The sequence below is a fragment of the Mauremys reevesii genome, linkage group 23 (genome assembly GCF_016161935.1).
Source record: "Mauremys reevesii isolate NIE-2019 linkage group 23, ASM1616193v1, whole genome shotgun sequence".
In the NCBI taxonomy this organism is placed as follows: Eukaryota; Metazoa; Chordata; order Testudines; family Geoemydidae; genus Mauremys; species Mauremys reevesii.
In genome coordinates, this window is record NC_052645.1 from 6,275,796 (window position 1) to 6,293,490 (window position 17,695).

Sequence of the window (17,695 nt, forward strand, 5' to 3'; positions counted from 1 at the left end):
TGACTAACCTAATTGCCTTCTATGAGGAGATAACTGGCTCTGTGGATGACGGGAAAGCAGTGGACGTGTTATTCTTTGACTTTAGCAAAGCTTTTGATACAGTCTCCCACAGTATTCTTGCCAGCAAGTTAAAGTAGTATGGGCTGGATGAATGGACTCTAAGGTAGATAGAAAGCTGGCTAGATTGTCGGGCTCAATGGGTAATGAGCAATGGATCCATATCTAGTTGGCAGCCGCTATCAAGCGGAGTGCCCCAAACCCCAAGCAGAGTGTCCTGGGGCCGGTTTTGTTCAATATCTTCATTAATGATCTGGAGGATGGCGTGGACTGCACTCTCAGCAAGTTTGCAGGTGACACTAAACTGGGAGGAGTGGTAGATACGCTGGAGGGTAGGGATAGGATACAGAGGGACCTAGACAAATTAGAGGATTGGGCCAAAAGAAACCTGATGAGGTTCAACAAGGACAAGTGCAGAGTCCTGCACTTAAGACAGAAGAATCCCATGCACTGCTACAGACTAGGGACCGAATGGCTGGGCAGCAATTCTACAGAAAAGGACCTAGGGGTTACAGTGGACGAGAAACTGGATATGAGTCAACAGCGTGCTATTGCTGCCAAGAAGGCTAATGGCATTTTGGGCTGTATAAGTAGGAGCATTGCCAGCAGATCGAGGGATGTGATCATTCCCTTCTATTCGGCACTGGTGAGGCCTCATCTGGAGTACTGTGTCCAGTTTTGGGCCCCACACTACAAGAAGGCTGTGGAAAAATAGGAAAGAGTCCAGCAGGGGGCAACAAAAATGATTAGGGGGCTGGAAGACATGACTTCTGAGGAGAGGCTGAGGGAACTGGGATTGTTTAGTCTGCAGAAGAGAAGAATGAGGGGGGATTTGATAGCTGCTTTCAACTACCTAAAAGGGGGTTCCAAAGAAGATGGATCTAGACTGTTCTCAGTGGTGGCAGATGACAGAACAAGGAGTAATGGTCTCAAGTTGCAGTAGGGGAGGTTTAGGTTGGATATTAGGAAAAACTGTTTCACTAGGAGGGTGGTGAAGCACTGGAATGAGTTACCTAAGGAGGTGGTGGAATCTCCTTCCTTAGAGGTTTTTAAGGTTCGGCTTGACAAAGCCCTGGCTGGGATGATTTAGTTGGTGTTGGTCCTGCTTTGAGTATATGTGATGGAGTAGGGACTGTCTGTGTGGGGGATGGGAGAGCCGGGGAGGATTTTAGGTGAGGGACAGGACCTGAGCCTGTAACCTGAGCTAGGCAGGGAGGAGGGGAGGTCAACACCTTTGCCCGTGAAGCTAGACAAAGGCGGAGAGCCGAGTGGAGAGGGTTGGGTCAGTTTCGGTTTGGGGCTGGGGGGTGCAGTGCAGGGAATCCCAAGCTGGGAATTAAGCTCCCTGCACCCCCAGAAGGACCAGTTTGAGGGGTCCTGGCTGTATTTCCAAGCTCTGCTGTATCCTGCGTTCCTGTTGTCCAATAAACCTTCTGTTTTACTGGCTGGCTGAGAGTCACTGTGAATCCCAGGAAGAGGGGTGCAGAGCTGGACTCCCCCACACTCCGTGACGGTATGATGTTGGACTAGATGACCTCCTGAGGTCCCTTCCAACCCTGATATTCTATGATTCTATGTCAGAGTCATCATTCCTCCTCATTTATTAGTGCACAGGACTTTTTAAGCTGATCATATATTTATTAAAGACTTTACAACCCTTAACACCTATAACTAAAGTGGATTCCTTTTTCTTTTACAAAAGTAGCTATGTATTTAACATACTGAATTGGCATAGCAAGTATATGGGAGACAGTGGACAGTTTTCATGCAAGTACAGAGAACGTGCACGGGCCGGTGTTAAGTGGGGGTAGTGCCTTGCAAGCAGCTTAGGACCTGGCCCATGAGGTACATATCTTGCTTAGCCAGAGAAGGAACACAATTAATGCACTTTCTCCAGCCCAGAGCTCCTACACCAGCGTGACACTATCACTGGGCTGGGATCTTCTGTTGCTTTCCCCAAACTGCATGGGAGAGGCAGTGTGCATTAGTGTACCTGCATGGTTTAATAAAGGGAAATGATTTACAGTCTGGCTAGCTACTGAGCATCTGAGTTTTGCCTCAACCCAACTACCACTGAAGCCAATGGGAGCCTTTCCGCAGAATTCAGTAGGAGTTGGATCATGCCCTGTGCAATGAATAAAGGGCAACTATGTTTCCAAATTGATTGTCTTGCCTCTTATTTCTCCTGTGGCAGTCCCCTTATCTCACACCAGGATTGCTGAGGCAGCTGACTTTCCCTGATAGCCACAAGCCCTAGCCACGTGTCTGACACCTTCTGAGATCCGCGAAACCAGCTTGTGGGTCAGCCAAATCTCTGCAGGGCAAAAGAGGAGGTAGCAACTCAGGAATCATCTCATTTCCCACTTCTTAGACTTCCAAAGCGATGAGCCAGGTGACAGGGCCGTTGAATGCATGTGCAGCCCCTTTTCCCCTGCACGCTACCTGACTTCAGCATCTCAGTGGATCCATTGTTGAGCTGTTTTTACCTTGCTCAGGGTCAGGTATCACTGCTGGACCTGCTTTCTGTTTGCCCTGAAATGGAGATGTCAGGCCTGTTTCCAAATCCCTGCCCCATGCTTCTCAGGAGCCCCTGATGCCCCATTTCCTCCTGTTCTCTCATGAAATTGCATTTCTTCCCTGTAGCTCCCATGTAGAGCCGCAGATTGTTACCCCAAAGGAACATGTAGTGAGGCGGCCTGGCTCCCGACCGCCCCAGAGAGAGAGGAACCAGAACAGCCACCTCAGTGGGCGGAGCCGCCTCAGTGGGCGGAGCCACTGCCGCCTGTTCCCGCCCCCCGGAAGTCAAGGGGCGGGACAGGAAGTATAAAAGCCCGGCCTCAACCCTCAGTTAGAGCCCAGCGGCCGGAGAGGACGGACGCTCCTGTTCAGGCTCCTGACTGGCCGAGCCTGCCCAGAGCCAGGTACCCGGACGTGGACGGACCAAGCCTCCCTCGAGCCAGGTACCCCGAGGTGGACTGGCCGAGCCTGCCCCGAGCCCGGTACCCCGAGGAGCTGCCCGAGCGTTCCTGTGACCCGAGTCCAGAGGAGCAGCCCGACTTAGACCGCTTTCAGCACACCGAGGAGCCCATGGTATGGGACCCCGCTGCCGAACCCAGCGACGAGCAGGTACCCGAGGACGGGGAGATGGAATGCAGCCCGGGGGTAGCCGAACCCTGTCCGGCTGAGGGCACTGACGTGCCCATGTCAGTGTGTTGCGGCCAGGATCCCCACTGACTGCAGCGGATCCACGCCGCTGTTAGGGCCCCGGGCTGGGACACAGTGGAGTGGGTGGGCCTGTGTCCCCCCTGCCACCCCACTCACGGGTGGCAGCCTCCCCCTCCTACCAGCGTTCAGGCAGAGAAGCCTGCACTTACCTGGGCTTCCTGAACTGCTGTCACAGCTCAGTTCCTGCTACAAGGACCTGAGCCTTGAGCTATTGTTTGTTGCCCCGCCCTGACTGAGGGCCTGGGCCTCCTGAGACTGATGCCGCTGCTTAGCTCCTGCTACAAGGACCTGAGCCTTGAACTATAGTTTATTGCCCCACCCTGGGGCTTACTGACTATTGTTGCTTAGTTCCTGCTACAAGGACCTGAGCCTTGAACTATAGTTTATTGCCCCACCCTGGGGCTTACTGACTATTGTTGCTTAGTTCCTGCTACAAGGACCTGAGCCCCTGGGACTATTGTTTGTTGCCCCACCCTGACCTAGGGCTGGGGATTACTGAACTGTTATTGATACTCAGCCCCTGATGCAAGGACCTGAGCCCTGAACTGTTATTGATACTCAGCTCCTGACGCAAGGACCTGAGCCCTGAACTGTTATTGCTCAGCTCCTGATGCAAGGACCTGAGCCCTGAGCTATTATTGTTGCTCAGCTCCTGCTGTAAGGAGCTGAGCCTAGAACGGCTGTGGTGCCCCGCCCTCATTAAGGGCCGGGGCTTAGCTTGTTAACTTTGTGTTACTACTCAGCTTGCAGGGGACCTGAGCTCCCTGGATTCTTGGGTGCTGCCCCGCCCTGAGCTAGGGCTTGGGGCTTACTGCCTCGGTAACTGCTCAGCTCCGGCTGCCAGGACCGGAGCCTAGACCTAGTGTCTGCTGTCCCGCCCTGACTGAGGGCTGGGACTCATTGTAGGAACTGTGTGCCTTCTGTTCCGCCCCTGCTTGAGGGGCAGAACCCCAAAAACCTTCAGAACCCGGAGACTGATAGGGGCCGTGTAGTGAGGCGGCCTGGCTCCCGACGGCCCCTGAGAGGGCACGGCCCCAACCTCGGACTATTACACGTGGTGCCTTCTCTGAGGCCCTTTTTGCCCAGAATGTGGGCACGAACTCTAGACACCGGGGGACGGGAGAGATCTCCCGCAAGAGAGATGGATCTATCCCAGCTCCTGACCCTCATCACTGAGAGCCAGGAACGACAGCAGGCGGCCCAGGCGCGACACCAACAGGAGCACCAGGCCGCCCACCAGCTACAGCAGCAGCAGCTCGTAGAGCAGCTGGGGGTCCAGCAACGGCAGCTGATTGCGGACCTGGTTACCCAACACCAGGACTTCCAGCAGAAATGTGTCCAGCAGCTTGCAGCGGCCCTAGCCCGACCAGGACCCAGCCCCCCAATTCGGTTGACGAAGATGGGGCCCGAGGATGATCCGGAGGCTTTTCTCGTCACCTTTGAAAGGGTGGCTGTCGTCGCGGGCTGGAACCAGGAACAGTGGGCCACCATCTTGGCCCCATATTTAACGGGGACTGCCCAGACGGTCTACCGAGGTCTGTCGGTGGAAGCGGCCCAGGACTACAACGCAGTGAAGGCTGCTATTCTGGACGCATTGGACGTGAGCCCCGAGACCTACCGACAACGGTTTAGGAGCCTGTCCTATCCCCCGGGGGCCCGGCCGCGGATGGTGGCTCAGGAACTACGGGAGACCTGCAAAAAGTGGCTACAGCCCGAACGCCGGACATCAGAAGAGCTGATGGAACAAATTGTATTGGAACTATTTGCAAGTACTTCGCCGAGGAAGATCCTGGGTCACGCCACAGGCCGACGACGGTGTCTGCAGCCATTGCCTTAATGGAGGACTTCCTCGCGGCTGAGGCCGCGCCTAACCCAGAGAAGAGGGGCAGCCGTAAGTGCTCCTCCCGCAGTGTAGAGACCCAGGCTCCGGGAGACCCCCACGGACCCCGATGCCCACAGTCAGAGGTCCCAGCCGGAACCCCCCCGGTGGTGACCCCGGAGCTCAGTCGCGGACGGAGCGAGCCACCCTGGGACCCTGTTTCTCCTGCGGGAAGTACGGCCATTTGCAGCGAGCTTGCCCGGACCGGGAGTGTGCATTCGCCAAGTCTACTCGGGAAGGCGTGCCCCGCCCGCAAGGGGCCAAGATCACCGTGCCCGTCATCATTGAGGGACGCCAGGCGGTGGCCCTCCGCTGGTCTGCCAGGCACCACCTTGAGAAGATCCCACTGCAGTGTATCCACGGGGATATACGACCCTACCCCAGCGCCCAGACCCAACTGACTATTGATGGGGTCACCCGACGGATGACAGTGGGGCTTGCACCCCGGCTGGCCTACCTGGTGATCCTGGGGCGGGATTGGCCCGATTTCACCACCGTCTTATGCCGCCACCTCGAGGGTAGCCCGCAGGCCACGCCGGCATGGGGAGGTGAGGCACCAGAGACCGGGGAGGATGAGAGGGAAACCCCCGTCCCTACCAGTCCCACGAGAGAACGGGAAGACCCTCCCGAGAGGGACGAGGATCCTCGGCACCCACAGAGTTTTGCCGGGACCAACGGGCTGATCCCACCGACCTATGAGCAGCTGGCCTCGGTGGATGGGACTATTCTCGACCCCCAGCGAGCGGCTCAGTGGCCACACTTTGAGCTGCGGCAAGAGCGCCTTTACCGCGTGGAGAAAGACCCCCGCACCGGGGACGTCCGGACACAGCTCCTCGTGCCGCAATGTCACGAAACTGGCCCATGACGCCCCAGCGGCGGGCACCGCTGGCCCGGATCCTGGGGCGCTTCTTCTGGCCCGGGTGTACCAAGAAGTAAAGGACTACTGCAATTCGTGTCCAGGATGCCAGTTGGCGCGCCGCCCAGACTCGAAGGCACCGTTGGTGCCGATGCCTATAATCGAAACCCCTTTGAACGCGTGGCGGTGGACCTGGTGGGGCCTCCCGAAGAGCAGCGGGTTCCAGTATATTTTAGTCATGATGGACTATGCCACCAGGTTCCCGAAGCCATTCCTCTTCGGAACATCTCAGCCCGCACCATTGCCATGGAACTGGTGAAAGTCTTCGCAGCTCCTCACGGACCAAGGGACCAATTTCACGTCCCGGCTGCTCAAGCAAGTTTGCGAAATCATGGGGGTCAAGCAACTCCGCACCTCCGTCTATCATCCCCAGACCGATGGATTAGTGGAGAGGTTTAACCGGACGCTGAAGGGGATGCTGCGTCGGTTTCCCCAAGAGGACCTTCGCCGGTGGGACCAGCTCCTTCCGCCCCTGCTCCTCGCCATACGAGAAGTCCCCAGGCGGTTCTCCATTGTATGGGCGGAGACCCGGGGCCTCTTGGATCTCATGAGAGAAACCTGGGAACAGGCTCCCTGCCCAGGGTCTCTTACAGTATGTGCTTCAACTTCAGGAGCGCCTAAAGCAGGCGGGGGATCTGGCGCGGGAAAACTTGAAAGCCGCCCAGGACACGCAAGCCCAGACCTATAACCGAGGCGCCCAGACTCGGGACTTCCAACCCGGGGACTGGGTATTACTCCTCCTCCCGTCCAGTGAATCAAAAATCCTGGCCCGGTGGCAAGGGCCCTATGAGGTGGTCAGAAGGGTGGGCCCGGTCACGTATGAAATCAATCAACCGGACCGGAAGAAGAAGATCCAACGCTACCACGTCAACCTCCTCAAACCCTGGAAGGAGCGAGAAGGGCTGTTGATTAACCCCTACCCGCCAGAACCGGAACTGGGGCCCCAGGTCCCCCAACCCGGAGACGCCGAGGAACCCCAGCTCGGGGAGACCTTAACCGAGGAACAGCTCCAACAGACCAGGTGCCTCCTGCGAGCTTTCTCACGCACCTTTACGGACCAACCGGGACACACCTCCCTGGTATACCATCGGATCCAGACAGAGCCGGGGGTGGTGATCCGGGGGACGACCCGGCCCCTGCCCTACCATAGGAAGCAGGTCGTAGAGAAGGAGGTACGAGCAATGCTGGATTTGGGGGTGATAGAGCCGTCGCAGAGTGAGTGGCGCAGCCCGGTAGTGTTGGTACCCAAACCTGACGGCTCGCAGCGCTTCTGTATCGACTAACGCCATCTCCAAATTCGACGCCTATCCCATGCCCCGGATAGATGAGCTGTTGGCCCGCCTGGGGAGGGCCCACTACATCACCACCCTAGACCTAAGTAAGGGATATTGGCAAATCCCTCTGGAGCCCGCCTCCCGCGAGAAAACTGCCTTTGCCACTCCCTCCGGTCTCTACCACTTCACCAGGATGCCCTTCGGCCTCCACGGGGCCCCGGCCACCTTTCAGCGCCTAATGGACCGCCTCCTCCAGCCCCATCAGGACTATGCCGCCGCCTATCTCTACAGTCCACAATGGGAGCATCACCTGGAGAGAGTCGCCGCTGTCCTGAGGTCCCTGAGGAAGGAACCGCCAACCCAAAAAAATGTCGCATCGGTTGGCAAGAGACTAAGTACTTGGGGTATGCTATCGGGCATGGGCAGGTAAAACCCCTGATCGGCAAGGTCCAGGCCATCGCAAACTGCCCCCTGCCGACCACGAAGCGCCAGGTGCGGCAGTTTCTAGGCTTGGCCGGTTATTATAGGCGGTTCATCCCCAATTTGCGACGATTACAGCCCCTTAACGGGCTCCTAACAGGACAGCCCACGGCAGGTGAACTGGACTACTGAGTGTGACAGGGCCTTCGGACTCTTAAGACGTGCCTCTGCAACGAGCGGTCTTGTATAGCCCGACTTTAACCAGCCGTTTATCTTACAGACCGACGCCGGGGCTGTCTTGTCCCAAGACGTAGGGGTGAGGAGCATCCGGTTCTGTACATTAGCCGGAAGCTGTTCCCCGCGAAAAAACTATGCGGTGGTCGAGAAGCCCTCGCCGTGAAGTGGGCTTGTGAAGCGCTCGATACTACATCCTGGGAGTCCCCTTCACCTTGGTCACCGACCATTCCGCCCTTCAGTGGTTGGCCGGATGAAGGACCACAACATGCGGGTGCAGCGCTGGTACCTGGCCCTCCAGCCATTTGCCTTTACGGTCCACCATAGAGCCGGTAGGACCATGCGAAGCGGACTTCCTCTCGGCTGGGGTGTGGAATGGGCTGGCCCGCTGCTCGGGAACCAGCCTTGAGGGGGCTGTAGTGAGGCGGCCTGGCTCCCGACCGCCCCAGAGAGGAACCAGAACAGCCACCTCAGTGGGCGGAGCCGCCTCAGTGGGCGGAGCCACTGTTCCCGCCCCGGAAGTCAAGGGGCGGGACAGGAAGTATAAAGCCCGGCCTCAACCTCAGTTAGAGCCCAGCGGCCAGAGAGGACGGACGCTCCTGTTCAGGCTCCTGACTGGCCGAGCCTGCCCAGAGCCAGGTACCCGGACGCGGACGGACCAAGCCTCCTCGAGCCAGGTACCCGGACGGACCAAGCCTCCTCGAGCCAGGTACCCCGAGGTGGACTGGCCGAGCCTGCCGAGGAGCTGCCCGAGCTTTCCTGTGACCCGAGTCCAGAGGAGCAGCCCGACTTAGACCGCTTTCAGCACACCGAGGAGCCCATGGTATGGGACCCCGCTGCCGAACCCAGCGACGAGCAGGTACCCGAGGACGGGGAGATGGAATGCAGCCCGGGGGTAGCCGAACCCTGTCCGGCTGAGGGCACTGACGTGCCCATGTCAGTGTGTTGCGGCCAGGATCCCCACTGACTGCAGCGGATCCACGCCGCTGTTAGGGCCCCGGGCTGGGACACAGTGGAGTGGGTGGGCCTGTGTCCCCCCTGCCACCCCACTCACGGGTGGCAGCCTCCCCCTCCTACCAGCGTTCAGGCAGAGAAGCCTGCACTTACCTGGGCTTCCTGAACTGCTGTCACAGCTCAGTTCCTGCTACAAGGACCTGAGCCTTGAGCTATTGTTTGTTGCCCCGCCCTGACTGAGGGCCTGGGCCTCCTGAGACTGATGCCGCTGCTTAGCTCCTGCTACAAGGACCTGAGCCTTGAACTATAGTTTATTGCCCCACCCTGGGGCTTACTGACTATTGTTGCTTAGTTCCTGCTACAAGGACCTGAGCCTTGAACTATAGTTTATTGCCCCACCCTGGGGCTTACTGACTATTGTTGCTTAGTTCCTGCTACAAGGACCTGAGCCCCTGGGACTATTGTTTGTTGCCCCACCCTGACCTAGGGCTGGGGATTACTGAACTGTTATTGATACTCAGCCCCTGATGCAAGGACCTGAGCCCTGAACTGTTATTGATACTCAGCTCCTGACGCAAGGACCTGAGCCCTGAACTGTTATTGCTCAGCTCCTGATGCAAGGACCTGAGCCCTGAGCTATTATTGTTGCTCAGCTCCTGCTGTAAGGAGCTGAGCCTAGAACGGCTGTGTTTGGTGCCCCGCCCTGATTAAGGGCCGGGGCTTAGCTTGTTAACTTTGTGTTACTACTCAGCTTGCAGGGGACCTGAGCTCCCTGGATTCTTGGGTGCTGCCCCGCCCTGAGCTAGGGCTTGGGGCTTACTGCCTCGGTAACTGCTCAGCTCCGGCTGCCAGGACCGGAGCCTAGACCTAGTGTCTGCTGTCCCGCCCTGACTGAGGGCTGGGACTCATTGTAGGAACTGTGTGCCTTCTGTTCCGCCCCTGCTTGAGGGGCAGAACCCCAAAAACCTTCAGAACCCGGAGACTGATAGGGGCCGTGTAGTGAGGCGGCCTGGCTCCCGACGGCCCCTGAGAGGGCACGGCCCCAACCTCGGACTATTACAGAACACTACAGCTGCTCAGGCTATGCATTATGAATAAGCTATGGATGAACATGGATGTTTTTCCTATTCATGAATAATTTGCATCCTCATCCTGATTTTGAGGAATGTGTTTGTTATTCACAAGCATTCACCAGATAGTTTCTATGAACCATATTCAACCCATGGTGTATCGGGGAGCTGTTCACTGAAACCATCCACTAGTTACGGTGGGTAGCTGCTCATTTTAGTCACGTGGGTTTGTTTTGCTTTCTGATTGGATCACTTAAATTTTATAAACAAATCATAAGGGATGAATGACAAATAGTAAATAATGAACAGTGAGAGCTCATATTTGTTTACAAACTGCTGCATTCACACATGAGTGTTCAAATGGACCGATCCAAATCCCGTTGAAGTCAATAGAAATATTTCTACTGAGTTCAATGGGCCTTGGATCAGATCCATTAAGAACAGCTACTCCCCAAACATTCATGGGAGTGAAACCCCACTTGTCAGAGATTTCATGATTCCAAGGCCAGAAGGGACCACTGTGACCACCCCATCTGACTCCTGGATAGCCCAGGCCAGAAAACTGCCCTGCTCATGAACCCTGCTCCTGCAGCATCACACCTGCCACAGCTATCGCCCCCTGAAATGGGGCTTGTCCAAACACCACAGTTCACATTCCCCTTTCCCTGCACCCTGCACTCTGACTCATTCTGTCCACGTCTCCCGTTTGTAAATGCTGGAAAAAGTAAAACCAGGCTGAGAGGCTTCCCCTGATTCTCCAATGACAGAAAACAATGCCCTTCCCTTCTGGGGTGGAGTTTCGTGAGGAAACTCTGGGCCATGTGCAGTCCTTTGGCTTCTTCAGCCATTTAGCCTGACTGTCCTGAGTAAGCCATGCTGCCTGGGGCCAGAGTACAGCAGGGCGCAGTGTGGTTGGGGGATGGCTGGGAAACAGCACGTTTCCTGGAAGGAGCTGACGTTGCCTCTAGCAGGTTATTCAGTCCATCCTCATCTCACTGTGATTGCTGTGCCCAGAGCATGTGTCAAGGCCGATTCCCCACTCTGGCACTTTGAGTGCAGAAGGTGGAGGGCTGCAAGGATTCTAAAACTGAATATTGGCTTGTATTAAACTCACAAGGTTACAGCTTTTCTCTGACCTTGGATGGGTAGATGCTGCCACCACCCAAGTGCAAAACCCCTTTGACAACCCAGAATTCCATCCTGTGGGGTACCCTCAAGCCCTTTCACTCCCCCTCCGGGGAAGAGCTGAGAAAGAAAACAAAGGAAATCAGCTGTTGCCACCAGCTAATTAAACAACATATGCACAAACCTCTTAGGACCCAAAAATGCAATCCTGTTCTTCAAAAAGGTAAAATTTATTAAAAAACAAAAAGAAAGAAAATACATCTGGAAACTCAGACTATTGCTAGATTTAAAAAAAATACAAATATTAAGAATCAAGAATAGCTTTCTTGAGGTCCAGCTTACAAGTTACAAACAAAACAAAAGCATTTGGAGTTAGCACAGAGGAATCCACAAGCCATAAAGAAATAAAAAGAGATAAACCTAATTGCATCTTCCTAGACATTTCTTAATCTACTTACGTGTCTGGGGTTTCAAATGAGTAGTTTCTAAGTATGACCTGATGATTTTTCATACCTGGCCCAAGCTTTTTACAGCATCACTCTGCCCTGGCCCTTCTCTCTGGAAGAGCAACACAGCCAGAGGCAGGAAACAAGGGGGAGGAGGGATAGCTCAGTGGTTTGAGCCTTGACATGCTAAACCCAGGGTTGTGAGTTCAATCCTTTAGGAGGCCACCTAAGGATCCAGAGCAAAATGAGCACTTGGTCCTGCTAGTGAAGGCAGGGGACTGGACTGGACTTTCAGGGTACCTTCCAGTTCTAGGAGACAGGTATATCTCCATATATTAGTTTTTTCCCCAATTTTAAAAAATTCTAGCCTTCCCATTGGCTCTTTTGGTCAGGTGCCCACTCCCTTCCTTTTACTTTTTAACCCTTTAGAGGCAAAGCAAGCAGAGAACACCCACCAAGAGGGACTCCACAGTCAACTGGCTGGCTGGGTGTCCACAAAAGGGAGCCACTCCCCACCCCCCTTTCATTTATCACAGTATGTGACATGTCCCAAGCCACAAGGCCACCACTCCTTCCCAGGGAAAATGAGTCCTGATATTAATTATTGTTATTACAGTAGTATTTGTGTCACAGAAGCCCTTAGAAACCCCCTTCCAGGATCAGGATAATATGGTGCTTTGACCAGGAAGCCTCTGTCTACACTTGCCAGCTCTACATTATTTATAGAATAAGACTGGATATCTCCATGGATGCTGGGTCACATCCTTCACCCCTGACTGGAGGAGAAGAGTGTTTATGTCATTGAAGCATTTGTAGTCTGGTCCAGAAGCAAGAGTAGGCATCACAGTCTGTGTGGATACCAGTCATTAGTTCAATCCTTAGGAGCTCATGGTCAGGAGCATGGATAAAGGGGACTCTTTCTTGTTGATGCTCTGCTGTTTCCTTCCCTTTGACCTGTCCCCTTTGACCCTGGAGCAAGAGGAATTGGCTTACTGCGAGTGGGTGTTGCTAGTGCAGGTGGCCTGTGAAATGCAGGGCTCCTGGCACCAGGAGTGAAACCTTTCTCCAAGGAGCTAATTTCACCATTATTGCTTCTGCAGAGAGTTAGCAGGCAAATGTCGCTATTAGTGTTGATTGAGCCTTCACATTGAATTTGCAGCTAACTGTGCCTGGCAGATAGGATCCTGCTATGAAATCTCAGGCTGTCTGTGCTGCATAATCTGATAATTTCATGGTCTCTCCTGGAGGGGAAAGGTAGATAAGATGTCACAGTCACAGGATGAAGAGCTGTGAATGTATTTTCATGCAATCACATTCACCTGTCATTGAAACTGAAAGCCAGCCATGCATTAAACCCAGCAGGTGGCTGGTTGGTATTTCATTTGGATGTCAAGTATCAGAGGGGGAGCCGTGTCAGTCTGGATCTGTAAAAGCAGCAAAGAGTCCTGTGGCACCTTATAGACTAACAGACGTATTGGAGCATGAGCTTTCGTGGGTGAATACTCACTTCATCGGATGCATGTTCATCTGACGAAGTGGGTATTCACCCACGAAAGCTCATGCTCCAATACGTCTGTTAGTCTATAAGGTGCCACAGGACTCTTTGCTTCATTTGGCTGTTGACTTCGTTCTGCAGAAGGAAAGCACAGGGCAGGTGTTAGGAGAAGATCTCACTCATTGGATTTCCTTGGGGAACACCTACCATTCTGAAGCCCTAAAGCCCACCTATTGTGAAGGAGGAGTCTGTTTTCACAATGGAGTCACACAGGACACAGCCTCCCTTTGCTGGGGTGTGTGTGGGGAGTGGGAGGGTTGGCTCTTCTTCTTTCTTGTGGTGAGAGAGGTGATTAGCAATGGTTCAAACAATCAAGTCCAGAGCTGTACGCCGGGGGTAACTTCAGAACTGGCTTGGTGTCAATCTGAGAGGGGGGTTGAATTTGGAAGACTTCAGCACTGTACCTGCAATTCATCTAATCTGTCCTGGGATCCCTTTACTACAACCAAGTGCTGCTGGCATAGGATTGATCTGGCAATAAAATGGCACCTGAGGAAGGCGGCTGGAGAGCAGCATTGTTGTTGCTTCTGTGGAATAAAATGAGGCTTGGGGAAGGACTGTACATAACACTGCAAAATAAGATGCTCTAAAGTCATTGGGCTCCCGCAGGGGATTCCAAGCTGCTGAAATGACATGACTGGAGACAGCACATAATGAAAGCAATAACATGTGACTTTAGAGCTCCGCTAGAAGGACGTGCACTGTCCACTACCCTTCCAGGTGCTGGGACAGGCACCCTAGACGATGGCGCTCCCCCATCTGAAGGGCAAGTTCTGTTCTTAGGCTCACTAATGTAAATCCAGAGACAAAACAGCATAAGAGTGGAGCTACTCCAGATTCACACTGGCAGCCCTGGGAAAAATAAACATTTAAAAACCTTCCGCATCTCGGCACAAACCCAGTTTTGATAAAACTTCTTTTGAAGTCACCTTTACAAGGTATCACTGGTACTCAGCATCAGCTAGTGCTAAAAGGCACTAAAGCTCAGTAAAAGGGTTGGACAAATATTTTTGTCAAAACTTTTTTTGGATCAAAAACTAAGGGTTTTTAAAAAGCAGAAAAAAATCACAGACAATGTCTGCTTTCCTTTAAAAATTGTTGTGTTTTTTTTAATTGAAAAGCTGCAATTAGTCTGCCAAAACCTGAACATGGTTTGGGGTTTCAGAAGTGTGTGGCCAAATATTTGCTGCTTGCTGTGTTTGTTTAAAGAAACAATACAAAAATTCTGCTTAAAAAAAATCCAAAACTTTTGAACCACCTCAGCTTGTGACCAAAGGCCTGAGCCCATCCAGTCAGAGATTTTTCCAGGTTTCTGATACTCTGCTGGCTTCCTTGACTCATAGCTGTCTCCATAACTTTGGGTTCATTTAGGTTAGAACATAAGAACAGCCATACTGGGTCAAACCAAAGGTCCATCCAGCCCAGTATCCTGTCTACCGAGTGTCCCAGAGGGAGTGAACCTAACAGGTAATGATCAAGTGATCTCTCTCCTGCCATCCATCTCCACCCTCTGACAAACAGAGGCTAGGGACACCATTCCTTACCCTAATAGCCATTAATGGACTTAACCTCCATGAATGTATCTGTTTCCTAGAGACTGGTTCCATGGAGTCCCTAACAAACTGGAGACGGTTATTGTGGGTTTGTCTTTAGTATAGCTTATGTACATACTCCACAAACTGAGCATTTGAGCTTGTTCCAGAATCTGGGATGAGCTTATGTTGTGAAAACTGAAATGCTCAAAATAGTACATGCATGTGAATGGACACAGGGTGCTAAAATTAAATTAACCCAGGCAGGGGAGGCTCTAGGAATTTGGCTGCCCCAAGCAGTCATGCCTGCGGGAGGTGCACCGGAGCCGTGGGACCAGCGGACCTCCCGCAGGCATGACTGCTGGTCCCGCGGCTCCAGTGGACCTCCCGCAGCTGCAGAGGGTTCGCTGGTCCCGCGGCTCCGGTGGACCTCCTGCAGGCATGACTGCGGAAGGTCCGCCAGAGCCGCTCCCCGCCCAGTCTCATGCGCGGGAGGTGTGCTGGTCCCGCGGCTCCGGTGGACCTCCTGCAGGCATGACTGCGGAAGGTCCGCCAGACCCGCCTGCCGCCCCAAGCGCGCACTTGGCGCGCTGGGGTCTGGAGCCGGCCCTGAACCCAGGGGTTCTCAAACTGGGGGTTGGGACCCCTTAGTGGGTCACGAGGTTATTACTGGGGGTTGCGAGCTGTCAGCCTCCACCTCAAACCCTGCTTTGCCTCCAGCATTTATAATAGTGTTAAATATATTTTAAAAGTGTTTATAATTTATAGCGGGGGAGGGTGTGTGTCACACTCAGAGGTTTGTTATGTGAAAGGGGTCACCAGTACAAAAGTTTGAGAACCACTGAATTAACCCCTCTGGAGCCTCAGGGAATGCAGGGGGGGGGGGTCTCCCTTGGTAGGGTTGGGAAGGAGGTAAGTGGTGTAGGATATTGCTCTTCTCATGTGATCCTTCCCCCATGGAAAAGGTAACAGCTTGGCTCTTCGAGGCTTGCAGACAGCTGCACAAACCGCTGAATGAGCTTTAGGGTACAGAAGGCTGTGCCTCCCCAAACAGCCTGGCCCTGCCCCCTATCCGACCCCCATCCACTTCCTGCTCCCCGACTGTCCCCCTCAGAATCCCCAACCCATCCTGCTCCTTGTCCCCTCACTGCTCCCCCGAGACTCCCTCCCCAACCACCACCCCGGTACCCTCCCCAACTCCCCTGTTCCCTGTCCCCTGATTGCCCCGACACCTATCTACCCCCCGCCCCTGAGTCCTGACAGACCCCGGAATGCCCACGATCCAACCCCCCTTTCTCCATCCCCTGACCACTGCCCCCAAACCTCTGCCCCCTCCCTGTCCCCCGACTGTCCCCGGGACTCCTTGCCCCTTATCCAACCCCCCTGACCCTGGCCCCCTGCCATGCTGCTTACCCCCTCCTCCCCCCTCTCTCATAGCCTCAGCATATCGCATCCAGGAGCAGCTCTGGACAGCACCGCAGGGGCCTGGCTCCGGCGGGAGGCCCAGAGCTTGCAGCCCCGCCCTCTTACCATGCAGCTCCGAACAGGGAGGAGCTCAGGCCCCACCCGTGCCAAGCCACTTTAGCTCTGTTCAGGGCCGCTCCTGGGTTACCACCACCTCTCCCCTCTCTTGGAGCCTCAGCGCGCCGCGTCCAGGAGCTGCCCTGGCCCCTGGACAGCGCGGCAGCGGCATGGCTCTGGCGGGACCGGAGCTCGCAGCCCTGCTCCCTTACCACGCGGCTCTGAGCGGGGAGGACCTCAGGCCCAGCCTGAGCCACGCCGCTTTAGCTCTGTCCAGGACCACTCCTGGACGCGGCACGCTGAGGCGCCGGCGGATGGAGGAAGGCGGAGCCGGGGCCGGAGCATTCTCGTGGGGCAAATTGCCCCACTTGCCCCCTCAGGTGGCCTTGCAAACCCCTAACCTATGTCTAAGTTATTGAAGTCCTCAAATCGTGGTTTAAAGACCTCAAGGTGCAGTTCTTTATCCACCTTTCAATTTTCATATTGATCCCCATCTTTTCCAATTTAGCTAATAATTCCCCAAGTGGAACCGTATCAAATACCTTACTGAGATCGAGGTAAATTAGATCCACTGTGTTTCCTTTGTCTAAAAAATCTGTTACCTTCTCAAAGAAGGAGATCAGGTTGGTTTGGCACGATCTACCTTTTGTAAAACCATGTTGTATTTTGTCCCAATTACCACTGACCTCAGTGTCCTTAACTACTTTCTCCTTTAAATTTTTTCCTTGACCTTGCATACTACAGATGTCAAACTAACAGGCCTATAGTTACTCGGATCACTTTTTTTCCCTTTCTTAAAAATAGGAACTATGTTAGCAAGTTTCCAGTCATACAGTACAACCCCTGAGTTTACTGATTCATTAAAAATTCTTGCTAATGGGCTTGCAATTTCATGTGCCAGTTCCTTTAATATTCTTGGATGAAGATTATCTGGGTCCCCTGATTTAGTCCCATTAAGCTGTTCGAGTTTGGCTTCTGCCTCAGATGTGATAATATTTACCTCCATATCCTCATTCCCATTTGTCATCCTACCATTATCCCTAAGCTCCTCATTAGCCTCATTAAAGACTGAGGCAAAGTATTTGTTTAGATATTGGGCCATGCCTAGATTATCCTTAACCTCCACTCCATCCTCAGTGTTTAGCGGTCCCACTTCTTCTTTCTTTGTTTCTTCTTATTTATATGGCTATAGAACCGTTTACTATTGGTTTTAATTCCCTTTGCAAGGTCCAACTCTAGATGGCTTTTGGCCTTTCTCACTTTATCCCTACATGTTCTGACCTCAATAATCAGAGTGGTAGCCATGTTAGTCTGGATCTGTAAAAGTGGCAAAGAGTTCTGTGGCACCGTATAGACTAACAAACATATTGGAGCATGAGCTTTCATGGGTGAATACCCACTTGCATCCGTTGCGTCCGTTGCATCTGACGAAGTGGGTATTCACCCACAAAAGCTCATGCTCCAATACGTTTGTTAGACTATAAGGT